We start from the raw sequence: 17,896 nt of genomic DNA on the forward strand, positions 1-17,896 counted from the left end.
GTACGTGTGCAGCAGGGCTGGTGTGTTCGGGAAGACAGAGAGTTCTGGCCCCAGACTGCCAGCATTTCTGTCCCAACGCTGCCACCTCCAAGCTGCATAAATCTCCTTGAATCTCAGCTTCCCCATCTGTAGGATGGGGATAAGATAGAGCCTCTTTCATGGGCTGCTGTAGGGATTCAATAAATGAATCCACGTTCACTGTCTAGCATAGCACCTGGCATGTGATCATTGTCCAGTGAATGCTGGCTGTTTCTAACATCATCATCACCACCACCACCGCCCATTGTTTCCATCCACTGCATGCCAGGCCTGATGCAAGCTGTGTCTGTCTGCCAAAGTCTGTCCCTCCACACCTGCCGCATCGTCTCAGACTTCACCTCGTACCGCTCTCCCGTGCTCATTCTGCTCCAGCCGCTCTGGCCTCCTTGTTTGTCGGACGGGCTCTGCAGACATACGTCTGTGTGCTTGGAGCGCTGTGCCTCCAGGTATCCATCTGGCTTGTTCTTTCCCTCCTTCAGATCTTTCCCTGCATATTATAATGAGGTCTCCCTGACCACCCGTCCCTCCACTCATCACCCTCTGGCACCCTCTGTATCTTCGTGTATTTGGGTGGTTCAGTGTTTCCTTCCCCCTCCTGGGCTGGAGCTTCAGGAGGGCTGTTTGTGTCCCTTATTTTGTTCCCTGCTCTGTCTAGCTCCAGTGCCTAGGACAGGCCCTGACATAGGGAAAGGTGCTCAGAAAAACACTTGGTGAGCCAGCGCATGGATGATTGGATCTCATTCAGTCTGAGGTAGGCTCCTGTAGGACCCTCGAGCTCCCAGAAGATGTCTCCTATGTAGTACCGTCAATCGACAAGTAGTCTCTGAAGCGTCCTCTGTGCCAGGTTAGGTGTTAGGTTCCGAGGATGGAAAGATGGAGAACATCCCGGCTCTTGAGGAGCTCACAGATGGGGAAGTGACCACAGTGTAGTCCCCTCAGTTGTAACTGCGGAACTGTGCTACGACACTGGAGTCTGTCATCCACCCTGTCCTGGAAGGGCCGGGTGGACCAGGGCCCCGTCTACCTCGCTCCACGCTGCGTCCTCAGCACTGTCCAAGGCCGGCGCGCATGTGTGTGCCGGATGCCTCAGTGAGCACATACAGGGTGTAGTGGGACAGGGACTGGCAGAGGGTCTGTGGTTGTGCCGAGGAGGAGCACAGCCTCCCTCGCACGGGAGGAGAGGAATGTTCTCCTGTCCCTTGGCAGCCTGCTTTGACTCTCACTTGGCCAACGATGCAGCAGCTTGGGAACCATGGGAGGATGGTGGCTTCCCCTCCGTCAGGAGGCTGGGTAGCCCGCCGCAGCCCTTCTATATTTCGGCTTCTGCCTGGGCCTCTGTCCTTGGAGTTAAAAATAGCCAGGGATGGGAGTGCAAGGACATGCTGTCCTTCTCTGCCATGGAGCGGGGATTCTGCTACCGCATCTCAAAGGGGGCTGCAGGGCGGCAGGTGTGAGAAGCCAGCCACTTAAAGAATTATCCCTTCCTGCCCCCTCGAGGACAAGCACGGACTTCTCTTTCCCCAGTCTGGGATGACTCTAGATGAGCTATGGAATGTCACAGCTGGAGGGCCTCTAGGGAGTAGGCTGATACCTGGCAGGAAGCCCATCACCTCCAGGCCTGGGACCTTGGCAGACATCACCAATCAATTAAGGCCCCTCTTTCTTGGGCACATGGCAGGCATCACCGATCAATCACAGCACCCTTTTCCGCCAAGTCCAGACACAGTCTAAGAATTCTTAACACAGGAGTATTTTAGGCAATAGCTATCAGAGCTGGCAAAAAAGAGAAAACCAATTTATCATTGTAATATAGTCCAGTCCCTTGCTGGTAGGAAAACTGAGCTCAGAGAGGGGTAGAAACTTGTCTGATGTCACACAGAAAGTCTGTAGTAGAGCAAGGACCAGACCCCAGGAGTCCTAACTCTGCTGGGGCTTTTTTTGTTCTCTGTCCCCTACTGCATCTGCTTTTTTATGAGAACTAGTGTGTCTGTCCAAAAGAAAGGCTTTTCACTGGACTGCAAACCTCAAAATTTTATGCCACATACTGTGTATGTGTGCTGACAGGTACTTTTCTAAGGAAAGAGAGAATAGCTCTTGTCAGCTTCTCAAGAGGCTCCTTGCACAATCAAGAAAGGAGAAGAAATCCAAAAAGTGAGTGGAATGGGCTCAAGTGCTACTCAAAGTGTGGGCCACAGACCAGAAGCAGGGACCTCAGCTAGGAGTTAAAAATGCAGAATTCCAGACCCCACCCAGGAGCTACTGCATCCAGTCTGCATTTTAACCAGATCCCTGGATGATTCATGTGCACACGAAAGTTTGAGAAGCTCAGGGCTGGAATTTGGAAGCTCTGCCTTTGGTTTCCTGAAGTGTATGGAGTGCCCGCTGGGGGCCAGATACCTTTGCCAGTCTGCAGGGCAGACACCATGTCTGCCCTCATTTGAAGGAGTGGAAGGAAACTGAGGCTCCTTGGCCAGGATGGGGCCCAGCTGTGCTCAGTAGCTCTGCTAAGGCCAAATCAAGGGAGGCATTTGTTTAAATTGTTGGAAGATAAAGAGTAGCACTTCTGTCCAAGGAGTCTGAGACTGCAGCATGCATTAAACAAGTGCTGGGGGGACGTTCTTGCCCGGAAAGCCTTAGTAGGCTCCTGGTTAGCTTCCTTCTGCAGAGCAGTGCGGAGGGGGCCTGGATGCTAAGCAGCCATGATATTTGGATGAGCTGAGCAAGAGCTTGAGGCTAGGTTTACCAGTGGCCTCTGGTGCTGAGACCAGTTCATCGAAGGTGGGTTTGCTCTGGTGAGTGCTGGGGCTGATGGTTCCAGCTGGTTCTGACTGGTCTCAGCTGATCCTGGTTAATTCTTCTGAGTCCAGTAGGCTCTGAAGGAAGCTGGCCATGTGTAGACTGAGGAGGTGCCAGTGGGGAGCCGGAGGCACAAACAGAAGGCTTGCCCCAGTAGGGCTGGGAGTAAGGGATTCCTTCCCCTCTCTCCCATGTGCCCACTGCATGTCCTCATTCGTGTGCCTTTGTGGGGAGATGAGTGTACAGGTGTGCTTTGAAGATGGCATGCCTAGGGTCTAGAGGGCACAGCCCAGGCCTCATCTGGCCTCTGCAATAGGCTTCCCATGCTGGCCTCTTGCTCCGCTAGCCTTTTGCTGCTCCTATCGGAGGCCAGCGCTGACCTGAAGAAACCTTACTCACCCCCATGTTACTGGCTCTGTGGGGGGGGGGGTGTCAGTGTAGAATAGAGGATAAGAGCAGGGCCTGGGAAAGAAAATGGGTGCATATAAAAAGAGAAAGAAAGCTATAGCTGTAAACCATACAAGTCACTATGTAATGCAGACACCTCAGTGGTTGTTGGCACACTCACCATTGAACGGGAATCACCATACCGATTGTAGGACATTTCCATCACCCCAAAAGAAATCCTGTACCCAGTAGTACTCACTGTCCCATGTCCCTTCACCCCCACCCCTGGAGATGACTAATCTTTCTATCTCTGTGGATTTGCCTATTCTGGACATTTCATATAAATAGTCATAGACTGTGGTGTTCCATGTTTCATGCGGCTTCTTTGATTTTGTGTGTTTTCAAGGTTCATCTGTATTGTAGCATTCATCAGTTCTCCATTCCTTGTTGTGGTTGAATAATATAGTCATATTCTACTAAATACATATATACGCACATGCATATAGAATACATTTTATTTAGCTGTTCATCAGTTGATGGACATTTGGGCTGTTTTCCACTTTTTGACTCTTGCGAATAATGCTGATCACTTGTGAATGAACACAAAAGTGAACATTTGTGCTCAACTCTTCGTGTGGTTGGACAGGTTTGTTTTGCATTCTGCCCCTCTGTTAACTTGCTGGGGGACCTTGGGCAAACCGCTTCAGTTCTCAAAGCCTTGGTTTTCTGAGAGTTTCTGGGAACTGGGGACACTGGTGTCCATCTCAGAATATTGTTGAGAATAGTGCCTATAATTTACTGAGTGCCGTTAACTTACCACGGCAGTCACTGTACATGTGTTCTGTCATTGAGGTCAGCCCCGCACGGGGCACGAGAGGATTTATTTCACAATTAATGCGAATCTCCGCTAAAATAGGCTAACACGCTGCCTTGTTATAACAAATCACTCGGTGGCTTGATGGGTTCTCTTTGCAGTGTGTGTGCAAGGGAGGCCTCCGGCTCCCCACTGGCACCTTGGCCTTTCCACATAATTAGGGGGCATATTTCTTATCTATCCTTTTGTATATTCTTAAAAATGCTTAAATATAGATAGAGAAAAGCGCAGTGGCTGGAAGAGCTGTCTCATGGTTTCATCATTTCTGTTTCCCCCTCTCTCATGCAATTAGCATGTCCCAGATAGTGTTTGCTCCTTCGTCCTGGATTCCAGAAGAATTCATGGGATAGAGCCACAGCTAATCATGAGGGATGTTTCATGTGAGCAAATGCTAAGCCATTAATCTGTGAGCCACGGAGATTTGGGTGTTGTTTGTTCCTGTAGCATAACCCAGTGAGAGCTGATCAGTATTACAACAATGAGAAATAGGTTCTGTGATTTCTATTGTATGAGGGGACTGAGGTCCAGAGAGGTTCAGTAACTTTCTTTAGTTTATTCAGACAGTGGCGGGAGGATGCTGCAAGTCCTGATCCCAGTTTCTCTGGCTCCCAGGCCTGTGCTCTTAAGAAGATGGAAGTATGTGGGCTGTGTTTGGTTAATGATGAGTAATCCAGTGTGGACGGAACACCTGGTGTGTTCATGATGTCAGACTCGTAGTATAGGTTTGGGGCAGATCCTGGAAGCCTTGAGTGCTGTGAATTATGAGCGTTCCTAGTGCCATATGGGACATAGACTCTACCTTTTTGCCCACAACCCAGCTTCTTCCAGAGCTTGCTCAGCTTGTCCCAAGGGCTATTGGGAATGGCTTCCTGGGGAAAGGCAGCCTCTTGTGGGGACTGTGAATTGTCTTCCTTCCAGTGATTGCTGAAATGCCTCTCCTCTAGAAAGTCTTCCCACTCCGGCAGGAGGAGAGTGAATGACTTTCCCCTGACGACCCCTGGTAACCATAGGATCCCTTCCTTCCCCAGATGCATTTACTCTGCATTCAGAGTTCTTTGTCCTCAGTTGACATTTTGGTTCCTCCTTTTTGCCTTCTCCCTACATATTTGTCAATATGGCTTTCGGTTGTAAACTCCCAGAAGGTAGCACTTGCATCCATGATAAAATCTCGCTTGATTTTATTTTGCAACCAAGTATAATTCAGTATGGAAATAGTTCTTCTTAAAACCCAAGCACTGCCTCTACTTCCAGTGCTGTATTAATTACTCCTCAGTTCCCATAGTACTATGTGTATATCTCTGTCCTTGAACTATTGTATGTTGTAATTATAACAGCTTGTGTTATAATTGCCCATTTACTTGTCTGTCTCCCCATAGACTGGGAGTTTCAACAATGTCTGGGTTTAATTCATCTGTATTATAAGTCTCCCGCACAGGCCCTGGCACTGAATAGGCACTTGGTAAGAGTTTGTTGAATGAATGACAGTTACTTATCTGTTATCGCTCCCCTCCCCCTCCACCAACTATAAGCTCCTTAAGGACAAGTCTTCTTCTAATCTCCAAGGCCAGGAAAAGCACGGGAGAAGAAATGAGCTCAGTAAGTGCATATTTCACTGGACAAATGAGAATAGTATTTCCTCCCAGGGGCAGAACTCTTTAGAGTTACAGAGCACATTCATATACTTTACCCAGTTAATTCTTTTAAAATCTTTAGACTCTCCCTGTCTCGTGTTCTCAGATTCTTATCATGTGCCCTTTGCCTTCTCTGCTCCCACCAGTTTCAGTCTGCGTCTTTATGAGCTCTCCCTCTTCCCCCTCCATATCATCTTGGAAAAAGTTCTGAGGAATTCACACACAACTCTCTCCTGTCATCCCCCCACTGTAAAGCAGCCTAAAGGGCAAATTACTCCCTGGTCTGCGCTGAACCAAGATCATTCTCCCACTTAACAGCTTTGCCGTCTTGGGCAGGTTCATTAACCTCCCTGAGTCAACTTCCATTTCTGAAAATTGAGACAATAGTGGTTGTGAGGATTAAATGAGGTAACGTAGGTTGAGCTCTGGGAGCTCAGTAAGTGGGAGTTCCTGTCTTTATGTGGAAGGGTGGAATTTGAGACATCATTAAGCCTGTGGAAAGGAATTGTGGCTTAAAAACAAACATGGAGTGGGGGCTGCTTTGTTCTGAGATCTCTCCTCCCTGTGAACTGCGACCTCTGTCCCAGGCAAGCTAAGGCTCAGCATTTGGGTCAGCACCACGGACAGTTCCCAGCACGTCTGGCTACTCCGTTCCTGTTCTGTAATAGGTCTAAGAGGCCTTCAATTCCAAGTCACGCTTTATTTTGTATACCATCAAGAGAGATAAAACATGTCAGAATTTAACTGACTTGTCATTGGTTGTCATTCACATCTTAATTTCAGAGGTCTTGAAAATGTGTGTCTTAGAATCAATGAAATGACGACAATATCTGAAAGGTGGTATCAGTGAGCCTTTGGCCAATGACCCTTGAAGAGGTTAATTTTAATAGCCAGCATTTATTGAATGCTTACTGAGTTCCAGGCCTTTTTCACCCCTCCCTCTTCTGTCTTGGATGCTGTCTGCCCTTTATACATTTACTTAACAAATGTTACATTTGGGGAATATAAATGTGAGCCAGATAGACAGTTAATCAGCAGTTTTCCCACCATCCTTCTACCCAAAATATTTTAGTTCTGAGCCTCATTTCTTCAGAATGTTGCTTCCTGCTGAAGGATAACATGTTAACCTTTCCAGTCTACATCATGCTTAATCCCTTTAAAAAGCATTTTAAATGCATATCCTTAATGACCCAGCAGTTTTGCCCCCAGGTTTGTGCCCAGAAAAAAGTACACAAATGGTCAACAAAAGACACATACAAGAATGTCTTTGGCAGAGCTTTTTGTAATATCCCCAAATGGGAAACTACCCAAATGTTCATCAGCAATAGAGTTTTGATATGTAAGACAATAAAGCTATGAGAATGAATGAACTGCATTGAAACAATGTGAATGAGACCCACAAACATAGTGTTGAGTTAAAGAAGTTGACAGTGGAGAATATATAGTAGATGATTCTGTGTATACAAAAGCACAAAAGAGGCAAATGCAGTGTTAAAAGTCAAGATGAGGGGCGCCTGGGTGGCACAGCGGTTAAGCGCCTGCCTTCGGCTCAGGGCGTGATCCCGGCGTTCCGGGATCGAGTCCCACATCAGGCTCCTCCGCTATGAGCCTGCTTCTTCCTCTCCCACTCCCCCTGCTTGTGTACCCTCTCTCGCTGGCTGTCTCTCTCTCTGTCAAATAAATAAATAAAAAATCTTTAAAAAAAAAAAAAAAGTCAAGATGATACTACTCTTAGAGAAGTAACCATGGCTTGTGAGGGGCTGCTGGGGCATTGGCAATGTTCTGTTTCTTTTTTTTTTTTTTCTTTTTCTTTTTTTAAAGATTTTATTTATTTGACAGAGAGAGACAGCCAGCGAGGAGGGAACACAAGCAGGGGGAATGGGAGAGGAAGAAGCAGGCTTCCAGCGGAGGAGCCTGATGTGGGGCTCGATCCCAGAACGCTGGGATCATGCCCTGAGCCGAAGGCAGACACTTAACAACTGAGCCATCCAGGCGCCCCGTGTTCTGTTTCTTGATCTGGGTGCTGGTTCCATAGATGAGTGCACTTTGTAATATTCATCAAGTTAGATGCTTAAAATTGTACATCATATAATTGTACACTTTTCTGTATATATATTACACTTGAACAAACAGGTTTTTTTAAAGATTCGTTTATTTATTTATTTTAGGGGAGGGGCAGAAGGAGAGGGAGAGAGAGTCTTAAGAAGACTGTGTGCTGAGCACAGAGCCCAACACAGGGTTCGGTCTCATGACCCTGAGATCATGACCTGAGCTGAAACCAAGAGTCAGATGCTTAAGTGACTGCACCACCCAGGCGCCCCAAACAGTTGTTTTTAAAAGCATCTTTCTCCAGAAGAGAAGGGGATGGTGAGAATTTTATATGCAGGATGATTGGCAAGACATTTGGGGGTAGTTGGTCACATGGGATGTTTGGAATTACCTGAATTATTCAGTGTGAATGGAATGGAGAGCACATTGGAGGAAAGGGAAAAAATAGGCTGAGAATGTAGATTGGGACCAGATCCGAAAGGCAAGTGTATGTTAAGGCCTTTGGAATTTATTCTGCAAGCATTGAGGTACAATTGGAGGTTTTTAATCAAAGAGATGACATATTCAGGATTGAGTTTTAGAAGGTTCATGCAGGCCACAGAGTGGGGAACTGGCGGAGGAGAATGCTTTGGTGCTGCGACACGAGTTGGAGTAGAGGCTGACTGCCTGACCAGGCATTCCAGGCACCTGGGAAATCTTCTGAAATTACAGATTCACAGACCCCACCGTAGGCCTACTGAACCAGAATCCCCAGGAGAGGGGACAGAGGAATCTGGGTTTTAGCTAAGTTCCCAGTGTATTCCAAACCGTCGGACCAGCACTGGCCTCCAGGTGGGTGTTTGGGAGCCTCTAAGTTGGTTGACTATTGCAGCAGTCCAGGTAAGAGAAGGCTAGGGGGTGAGCTAAGGCTGTGACCCTGCTGATGAAGAGTAGGACTCAATTTGAGTCCCCAGAAGGAAGTGTGGAGACACAGTTTACTTAATTAACAAATACTTATATGTCATTTACTAAATAGCACTTACTATATGCCAGACCCTGTTCTGAGTGTTTTTTTTTATTACCAAATATTAACTCACTTAATCCTCATAAAAATGTTATGAGGCATTACTGTTATTTTCTCCATCTCTTTGAAGAGGAGGAAACCGAGATACAGAAAGGTTAAGTAACTTGCCCAGGATCACATTACTAATAAAGTGACCAGGGCCAGCTCTACAGCTCAGGCCATCAGGTGCCATTGTCCTTAGTTTTAGTCACTAGGCTTTGCTCCTTCCTGAACATGCTGCAGAAATAGTGGTGAACGACTTTATGGTGAAAGGGGCTGAGAGGTTTGCAGCAAAGAGACCTGAATTCTAATTTCAACATAGTCATTGACTCATGTCCCTCTCGAGACCTCATTTGCCCCTCCACACAGGAAGGCATTAGTCTGGATGACCCCTAAGTTCCCTCTAAATGGAATCTTCTCTGATTTTAATGGAAGGCAGATTTTGACAGCCTGGAGAGAAGAGGGGGAGGTAAAGGGCCCTCAATCAGAGCTTATGCTACCTTGGCCTGTTTTTGGAGACACAGCCAGAGGCAACATCAAGGCTAAGGAGGTCTGAGTGCCTGTATGTCATCTCAGCCTTGATTTTCAGATGAGTTTTAAGGCGTGGGCAAGGGAGACGTGAGGTTGAAGTCACTTGGAATAGCTAGGCCAGGGAGAGGTTGACCCTGGAGGAAGAAGAGGCAGCAGCTTCCAGGGTATTCATCTCAGAGGAACAAGAAAGGCAGTGCTAGTGGGCAGGGGAAGCAGAGTCCCAGGGGCCATGGTACTTCTCCTGTCCTGGTTTAAAATAACAGACTGACCCAGAGCTCTTGTGTCCAGGGGACTTCACAGACTGTGATATGGATCCCTAGTGGGCCTTTCACAGAGACAAGATCACACTCTGGTCAGTGACGTGGTGAGGGGTTTTAGAGCCTGGGGACCTGGAGTAAGTCGTATAACGTCTCTCAGCTTTGGGCTCCTCATCTGGAAAACAAAGCTGTAAAGACCCATCTTCGATAAAATGTCAAACTGGAGAATAGTTGTATCTTCTTCTTCCTCTACCTCCCACCGCCACATTCTTGGAATCTCTAGTGGTAAAGAGTATAGGATCTGTTTTCACACAGATCTGGGTTTAAAACCTAGCTCTGTCTTGTCTGGTGTAAACTTGGAAAGTTGCTGAAATGTTCTGAGCGTGGTTTCTTTTTGTAAAATTAGGATAACAACACTTGACTGTCAGAGTTATGGTTAAATTACATCTGTCTGTTTAGTGCCTGGCACAGGGTAAGTGCTAAGAATAATGGTATCTACTCTAATTGATCATTTTATTACCCTGTTCCTTATGAATGCTTATTTTTGGGAGAAGCTACATTAAACACATTCATATTCAGGTATAAACAACTGAGTGAAACTTACTTGTTTTCTTTATTGGAAAATTTGCATTTTTCTTGAGGGCACATCCTAAATATAAACCCAATTCAGTTAAACACTATTCTTGAGGATGGGCAACGTTGGGTGCTGTCCTTGGTGCTGAAGGGAAGTAAGGGAGGAGCACGCTTACTATAGACGTAAGTACTGACTTGGTTGACTGAGGTGCAGTGGAGTAGATACTTCAGGAGAGGTGAAGATGAAGTGCCCCTGGGACTCAGGGAGTCTGATCAGGGAAGTCTTTGTGGAATTGATGGCATTTGAGTTCTGCAGTAGAGCTTAGTGAGTTTAGTTTAGTGGTTCTTTATAAACATGGCTATTGGAGTTAGAAAGACCTGAGTTTGGGGCGCTTGGGTGGCTCAGTGGGTTCAGTGACTGCCTTCTGCTCAGGTCATGATCCTGGAGTCCCGGGATTGAGTCCCGCATCATCGGGCTTCCTGCTCAGCAGGGAGTCTGCTTCTGCCTCTGACCCTCCCCCCTCTCATGCTCTCTCTCTCATTCTGTCTCTCTCAAATAAATAAATAAAATATTAAAAAAAAAAAAGACCTGGGTTTGAATTCCAGCTCTGCCATTAGTAGGTGTGTGTCCTTGGGGAAGTTCCTTAACCTTCTGAATTCTCATTTCCTTCTATAAAATGGGGCAGTAACTATTTTGCTCACAGTTATTGTGACAATTAAATGATACAGTGCCTCTTAAAACACTGGGCATAACATCTGACACAGTGGTAATAATAATATTAATAATAGCCATCTTTGTCAAGTGCTTGTGGTTTGCCACCGCCCACCTAGGACATCCTGAAGATTAAATATTTGTATCATTATGTTACCTTATTGTTATAGTTAATCGTCACAACAGCCCTAAGAGTTTGGTGAGTGCTGAATAAATTATAGGTGTTATTTAAAGCTTTGCTCTGGAGGATGGTTAGAATTTTGATAGAGAAGGTGAGGAAGGGAGGAAAGTAAAGGAGAGAAAACCAAGGTGAGGAGTTACTGAGGATGTACCTAGAGTGAGGTGCCCAGCTGGGCTGGGGTGTGAAGACTTGGGGGGAGACCAGTAGCAGATGGGCTGGGAATCAGATAATGGAGTCTTACATGCCTGGATGCAAAGGTTGAACCTAATTTGGCAGGCAACGGGGAGCCATTCTAAGGTTTTAAATAAGATCATGACATGATTGAAGTGACTTACTTATAAATTTATATTTCATCTTCATTGACATTATAGAATTAATACATTTAACCATGAAAAATTCAAAGGTCATAGAAGCATACAAAAGAGAAATAAAACTTTCCCAATGTGCTGGTTGGTGTAAATTGGACAGCTACTTTGGCAAGTCATTTGGCAGCAGAACAAATTCTTGCCCTATAACCCAGAAGTTCTGTTTCTAGGTATATTTCTGAGACATGCGTGTGAATCTTCCCTAAAGGCCAAGCACCAAAGCAATCATAGCAACATTGTTCCTGATCACCCCGTACTGGGGAAGAAAAAAAACCCTAAACAGTACAGTGGATAAATACAGTGTGGTATATTCATACAGTGGAAACTGTATGGCAGGGATAATAACCATCTACAACTACACACAACAACATGAGTGGATCTTATACGTTCAACATAACATTGAGCAGAAGCAGCCAGCTTCCCCCTCCCCAGAGCCATTCTCTGTTTATAAAGCTCAGAAACGGCAAAACTAATATCTGGCGCTAGAGATCAGGATAGTGGCTACCCTTGTAGAGTGAGAGAGACCAGAAGATGGGGTACAGTGGGTTTTGGGGGTCTTGGCAATGCTCTGTTTCTTTATCTGGGTGCTGGTTATACTGGTATGTCTGCTTTGTGAAAATTAATCAAGCTGTACGCTTTGGGTTTGCTGTATAGATCTTGTAGTACTTAGATTTGAAAGTTACAGAAACACATCTTTCATACCCCTCTTCTGACAGTCTTTCTCCCTACAGTTATTCCCCATTAACAGTTTGGTTTATATCCTCCCAGATTTCCACCCAAATATATATAAGCTATCTATAGCTTTACAAAAATGGTATTATGATTTCCATAGTGTCCCGCAGTATCCTTTGTTAACAATATGTTGAGGCAGTCTTTCTGTGTCACTGTATGTTTAGATCTAGATTATTCTTTTTTTAAAAAAAAGATTTTATTTTTAAGTAATCTCTACACCCAATGTGGGGCTCGAACACACAACCCTGAGATCAAGAGCTGCATGCTCTACTCACTGAGCCAGCCAAGCACCCCTTGATGATTCTTTTTAACTGTTGCACAGTATTTTATTGTGGGGATGTCTCATTTAGTAAACTGGTCCCCTGTTGATTCCAGTTAATTCCAGCATCTCATTGGTGTAAATGATACATGGGGAACCTCTTCATGCATATCTTTGTGTACTTTTGTGACTATATGTGTAGAATAAATTAGTAGGAGTGGACTATCTTTGTCTGAAGTGACAATTTAAGATGATTAATCTCTTAATGACTTGTTGGGTGGGTGGGTTGGAAGCAGGGAGACCAGTTAGGAGGCTGTGGACATAGTTTAGACTTGAGGTAATCAGGGTGGCTGTGAAAATGGACAAGAAAGGGGAGAAGTAAGAGCTATTATAGGCAAAGACCTTATCAGACCTGCCATTTGCTGAGAGAGGGGAAAAGTCAGAGCGGTCCTGAGGGGGTTCAGAGTCTGAGTGGCTGAGTTGATTGGGGGAAGTAGGACCAGGGGTAGGTTTAGTTTTGGCCAGGTTGCTTTCAAGGATTCTGCTCATCCAGGTGGTGACGTTCAGAATGCAGTTGAAAGTATTGCTCTGGCCAGAGGTAAGGGCTGCAGGTTGGGGGTGGGATTCATTTGCGAGGGCAGTCCTGAGTTTGTGGGAGGGGGATGAAATCATCAGGGGGCAAGGTCTAGAGAGAGAGAACCCAAGGACTGAGTGCTAAGGGCCTCATGTATAGGGATGGAGGCTATGGTCATAGGGACCGGAGGAGATTCATAAAATTTACTATCAAGGAAGCCAAAGGAGAGATCTGAAGTGACTGTTGTTCAAAGGATGAAGTGATCAGTAGCCTACGTTACTCCCCCTCCCACTGGCCCCCCAGTAGGTGCTGTGATTACATTTTGTACTTGGTCTTCAAAGCACTTACCGCACTTGTGATTAATCCGTGTGATCATCTGTTCAGGGCCCACCCACCCTCTGAACTGTGAGCTCTGTGGCAGCAAGGGCCGTGCCACTCTCATACTCTTCTATCTCCAGCATCAGGCACGGTGTCTAGCACACCATGGTATTGGTACCCAAGTTGTTGCTGTTTCCTGGCAGGACTCCAGCTGTTCACACTTAGAACCCCCCTCTGTGCAAATTGGGAGAAGAGGGACTTAGGACCCTGCGAGAGAAAATTCAAGCTGCTCAGTTCAAGTTTTGGTTACAGCAAGTGTGAGTGGGTGGCCAAAAGTGGGTCATCCAAACTCCCATTTATTTGTACATTACAGTAGCCAGCTACAGTTGGTGCCCAAAGCTTATAGAACTCAAACTCCAACCCTCTCCGATGGGGCATTGTGAGAACCGTGGACAGTGTAGCTTCTCCTTTGCTCCCCTTAACCGTCCCTTTGGAGAGCATGCCCTTCCCCATGCCTGCGCTCATTATGCAGCAGCTCTTTTTATCACCGCATTCACGAAGGGAATGGTGTTCCCATTGTGATGCTGGAACCCACCTGTGCAAAGATTTTTGAACTTTGACTTCCTTAGGGTGCCAGTCAGGGCAGATGTCTTAAGTCAGATTTCCCCAGAAAGTACCCTGAGATGAGATCGTGTACGGGTGACAGAAGTGCCCCCACAGGAGACCAGGAAAGCAGGAAGCCTGCAGGGATGTGGGGTCAGGCAGATCCCACAGAGGGCAGCCTCAGCCTCCACCGCCCCCCCCCCCCCCCGCATAGGGTTTCTTTGGAGCCTATGTTATGCCTCAGAGTTATTCTGCCCCGAGGCAAAGGACCTGAGTTGAGGGTTCATTCTCCTGTTCCATTTAGGCTTTGATTAAGGGGATCACGGGTCATGAACTCCCAGGCACTTCTGCCTCTGCCTGTGTGGGGGCAGTGTGGGCTCAGTAGACCGAGAAACAAACAAAAAGTTGGCAGGTGGTGGCTTTCAGGAGCCATTGGGGTGGGGGGCTCACAGGAGTGGCAAGAAGGGAGATCTGTAAGGTGTGGGTGGAGTGTCAGCATTGTCTGCTACAGGGGTCAAGCCAGGGTCTCTTTCTGGGACCCAAGGGACCCAAAGCAGAGGCTGAAGCTCCTCTCTGTCTTCCATCCACGTGTGCTCTATCAGTGGAGACCAGCACTTAGACGCACATTTCACATCTTCATGAAGGCTTCCCGCTGGGCCAAAGGCACTTGGTAGGTGTTCACTGAGTGAGCTGGAAGCACCACAGTTCAGGAGCTGGGGCTGAGATATGGTGCTTGTACTTGGTCATGAGCAATTCATTGGAGACCAGCTTAGGAAGCTGTGTGAATGGAGTGGAAGCCACAGTGCCAGAAATGACAGCGTGTGGTTGTCTCTGTGCTCGGAAGGAGTTTGCTGGTTGAAGGCGGTGGTGGAAGAAGTGAAGCCTTGAGCAGACTTGCAGGAGGAGTGGAAAGAACCAGAAGATGGAGAGGTGGCAGATTCAAGGCCCAGAGAGGACAAATGATAGGAGCTCCTGGTGCGGGTGGGAGGAGGTGGGATGAGGAGAACAGGTGGCGGATCAGCCTCAGCCAAGAGAAGGGTTACCCCCTCCTCCGAGAGAGCAGGGGAGGGTTGAGGGGCATGTTGAAAGGTCTGAAGATGGTGCAAGGTGGAAGTGAGAAAGAGCAAGTCAAAGAGACACATCTTTTCAGCTCAGTGGGGGAAAGGTCATTGGTTGGGGTGATGGGGTGGGGAGTGTTTTGAAAGCACAGGCACAGTCACTTTAGGGACCTTGACTGAGTCATCAGGAGATGGCCAGTGGAGGATCGGATGGCTGAAGTTAGATGGTGGACCTTGTTGGTGTGGTTGGGCACCAGACTGGGGACTCCCGTGGTGGGGAAGGTGAGATGTTTGGGGAAATGCAGGATAGTTGGCATGAGCAAATTTGGGGAGTGTTGGAAGGTCTTACTGTGGCTACTTCTGTTTCGCACCTACTATGTGCCAGGCTCTGTGGCAGATGTCCAACAGCTCCATGGGGTCGGTGCTACCTGACTTGCCCAAGGTCTGGCCCCCAGTGGTTGCAGAGCTGGGACTCTGTGCCTGCCCCGACTGATTGCAACACCAGCTGACTGCAACACCAGGTGACTGAGGCACATATAGGGTACTCATATGTGAAATGCTTTGATGCTGCAGAATGCCACACAGATATGAAGCACACCTTTCCAAACCTCCTCCTTAGCCCCCGTGGGGACTGAGTTGTGTCATGCTTTGGTTCTCCCTCTTCCAGGAGAAATGTGTCAGACCCTGGTGGGTGGGGACAAACCAGTGTGAGTCTCTAGAACAGGGCTCTGTGGGGAGGTGGAAAGCCCAGGCAGGCGTCTGCAGCCTGCCTGCAAGGTGCCAGGTTGTGGGTTTGTATCCCCAATGTGGGGGAGTGGGTTTCGTCCCTGGACACATGTCTGCACTGTGTGTGTGTGAGTTGGGGGACATCTCTCTGGCTTGTGAGTCTGTGCTTCTGAGTGAGCGCGTGTGTGGTTCTCAATCTTACTCTGTCTTAGCACCTGCTACACACAGAGGAACATAGAAGTGGTTGGGTGGGTTGCAGATACAGCTTAGGGAAAGAACAAATGGTGCGATGAAGGGAAGCACAGAGATGGGGACACACGTGTTCCCCCATGTGTCCAGAAACACACAGGTGACACACACAGAAATGCACAGTGTCAGTTTCTCTGTGTGCTTTCTTGAGTGGGTTGGCGTATATTTCTTACGGATGTGCATCTGTGTGTATGACTGGCACATACCCGTTTAGCCTCAGAAACAAAGAATGATAGGTATATGGAGCTCATGGAAACACACAAATAGAGACACTCAGACATACATTAGCATACTCTGTGTCTTTGCATGTATATTCCTGCGTGTTTCTGTGTTACTGTGTGTTTTTCTGAGTGTGTGGACATCTGTGTGCCTGAATAATGCAGATACATGTGGGATACAAATGTGGGTACACAGTGTGTGTGTGTGTGTGTGTGTGTGTGTGTGTGTGTGTGTGTGTCTGTCTGTCTGTCTTTTAAAGTCAGGAAGGGAAGGAGGAGGGAGGCCAGGAGAAGCCTACTAGGAGGCGTCCTGGTCTCGCTCTGCCTCCTGGCACGCAGATCTCTTGCTGAGCAGGATGATGGGATTTGGGTGACTCGGCTTTGCTCCAGTGGGTTGGCCAGCGAGCACTGAGGAAGCCCCTGAGGTATACGAGCTCATCCCAGACTTTGTAGAGCCATGGGGGAGATCCCCCTAAAGATCTGCCCCTGCGTCTCGTACACCCGCAGCTCCTGCAGGGTGTAAAGCTCACCCCGATCTCCAGGCTGTGGAGCTTGGAGCAAAGAGACCCTCCTGGCATCCTTTCCTGGTGCCGTCATTTCCCCCTCCCCTTTCTGGCTCTGTGGGTGTGGACAAGTGTCTTAACCTCTGTGTCTTGTGTCCTTGATGCTAAAGCGGGAGAACAGACTCATCTACCTCATGGGGGGTTGAGGATTAGGACCACTCTCACGGCAGACATCCATTCATCCAGCAGTTATTAATTGAGCACCTACTGTGTCTGGACCCTCTTCTCAGCCGTGGGACTTCAACAGTCAACAAAGCAAAGGACCATGTCCTGAGTTCACCTTCTATGGGGAGGAAGCTGGTCAATAAACCAGTAATGCACAAACATGTCTGGGGTGGTGTTGAGAAGAAAGCCAAAGCAGGGTAATAGGACAGAGAGGGGCAGGGGGTGGTAGGGGCCAGAGAATGGTCAAGGAAGGTCTCAGCTAAGATGACACTTGATCACAGAGTGGAAGCAAAGGAGTGAACTGCTGGCAGAGGAGACGGTGTTTGAGGTGAGGGAATGGCAAGGGCAGAGGCCCTTTGTTATAAGCCTGTTGTTCTCCCATTTTACAGTTGAGGAAATGGAGGCACAGAGACGCTGAGTGATTTGCCCGAAGTCTCACAGCCAGTGAAAGAGATCCAGATTTGAACCAGGGCAGTCTGGTTTCAGAGCCAGTCTGGATTTAGCCACCGATTCTGGCTGAATCGGTGGTCCTCAGTCAGGGGTGACTTGCTCCCCCGCCCCAGGGGATATTTGGCAATGCCTGGAGACATTTTTGATTGGAGGGTGCTACTAGCGTCTAGTATGTAGAAGCTAGGGATACCGACAGACCTACTACAGTGCACAGGACGCCCCCGACAGCTCAGCAGGATCCCATCTGAATTGCCAGTTGTGCTGAGGTGGGGAAAACCTGGTCCAAATCCACGCAAAGCACTCAGCAGAGTATGACACGTAATGGTGTTCCATAAAGAGTAGCTGAAGAGGAGGAGAAGTGATCTGTAGAAAGTTGCCGGCGAGAGATAAATTCCAGGGGAAGAAAAGGTACCTGTAAATGAATCCATCAGTTAACAGGACTCACGTGATTCTGCCTGTTGGGTGGGTATGAAGGGCAGGGCCACCCCAGAGGGGGGTACAAGTGAGGCAGCTGATAGGAAGAGTTTGGTGGGCTGGGGGTGGG

The 17,896-nt window shown here is 47.7% G+C and overlaps 1 protein-coding gene across 2 annotated transcripts in view; it reads left to right on the forward strand.

Annotated features, from left to right (window-relative positions):
• The window catches only part of RIMS4 (regulating synaptic membrane exocytosis 4), a 61,665-nt gene that overhangs the window by 21,495 nt on the left and 22,274 nt on the right, over positions 1-17,896 (forward strand). The window lies entirely within an intron of this gene.

This window comes from Ursus arctos, unplaced genomic scaffold (genome assembly GCF_023065955.2).
Source record: "Ursus arctos isolate Adak ecotype North America unplaced genomic scaffold, UrsArc2.0 scaffold_16, whole genome shotgun sequence".
In the NCBI taxonomy this organism is placed as follows: Eukaryota; Metazoa; Chordata; class Mammalia; order Carnivora; family Ursidae; genus Ursus; species Ursus arctos.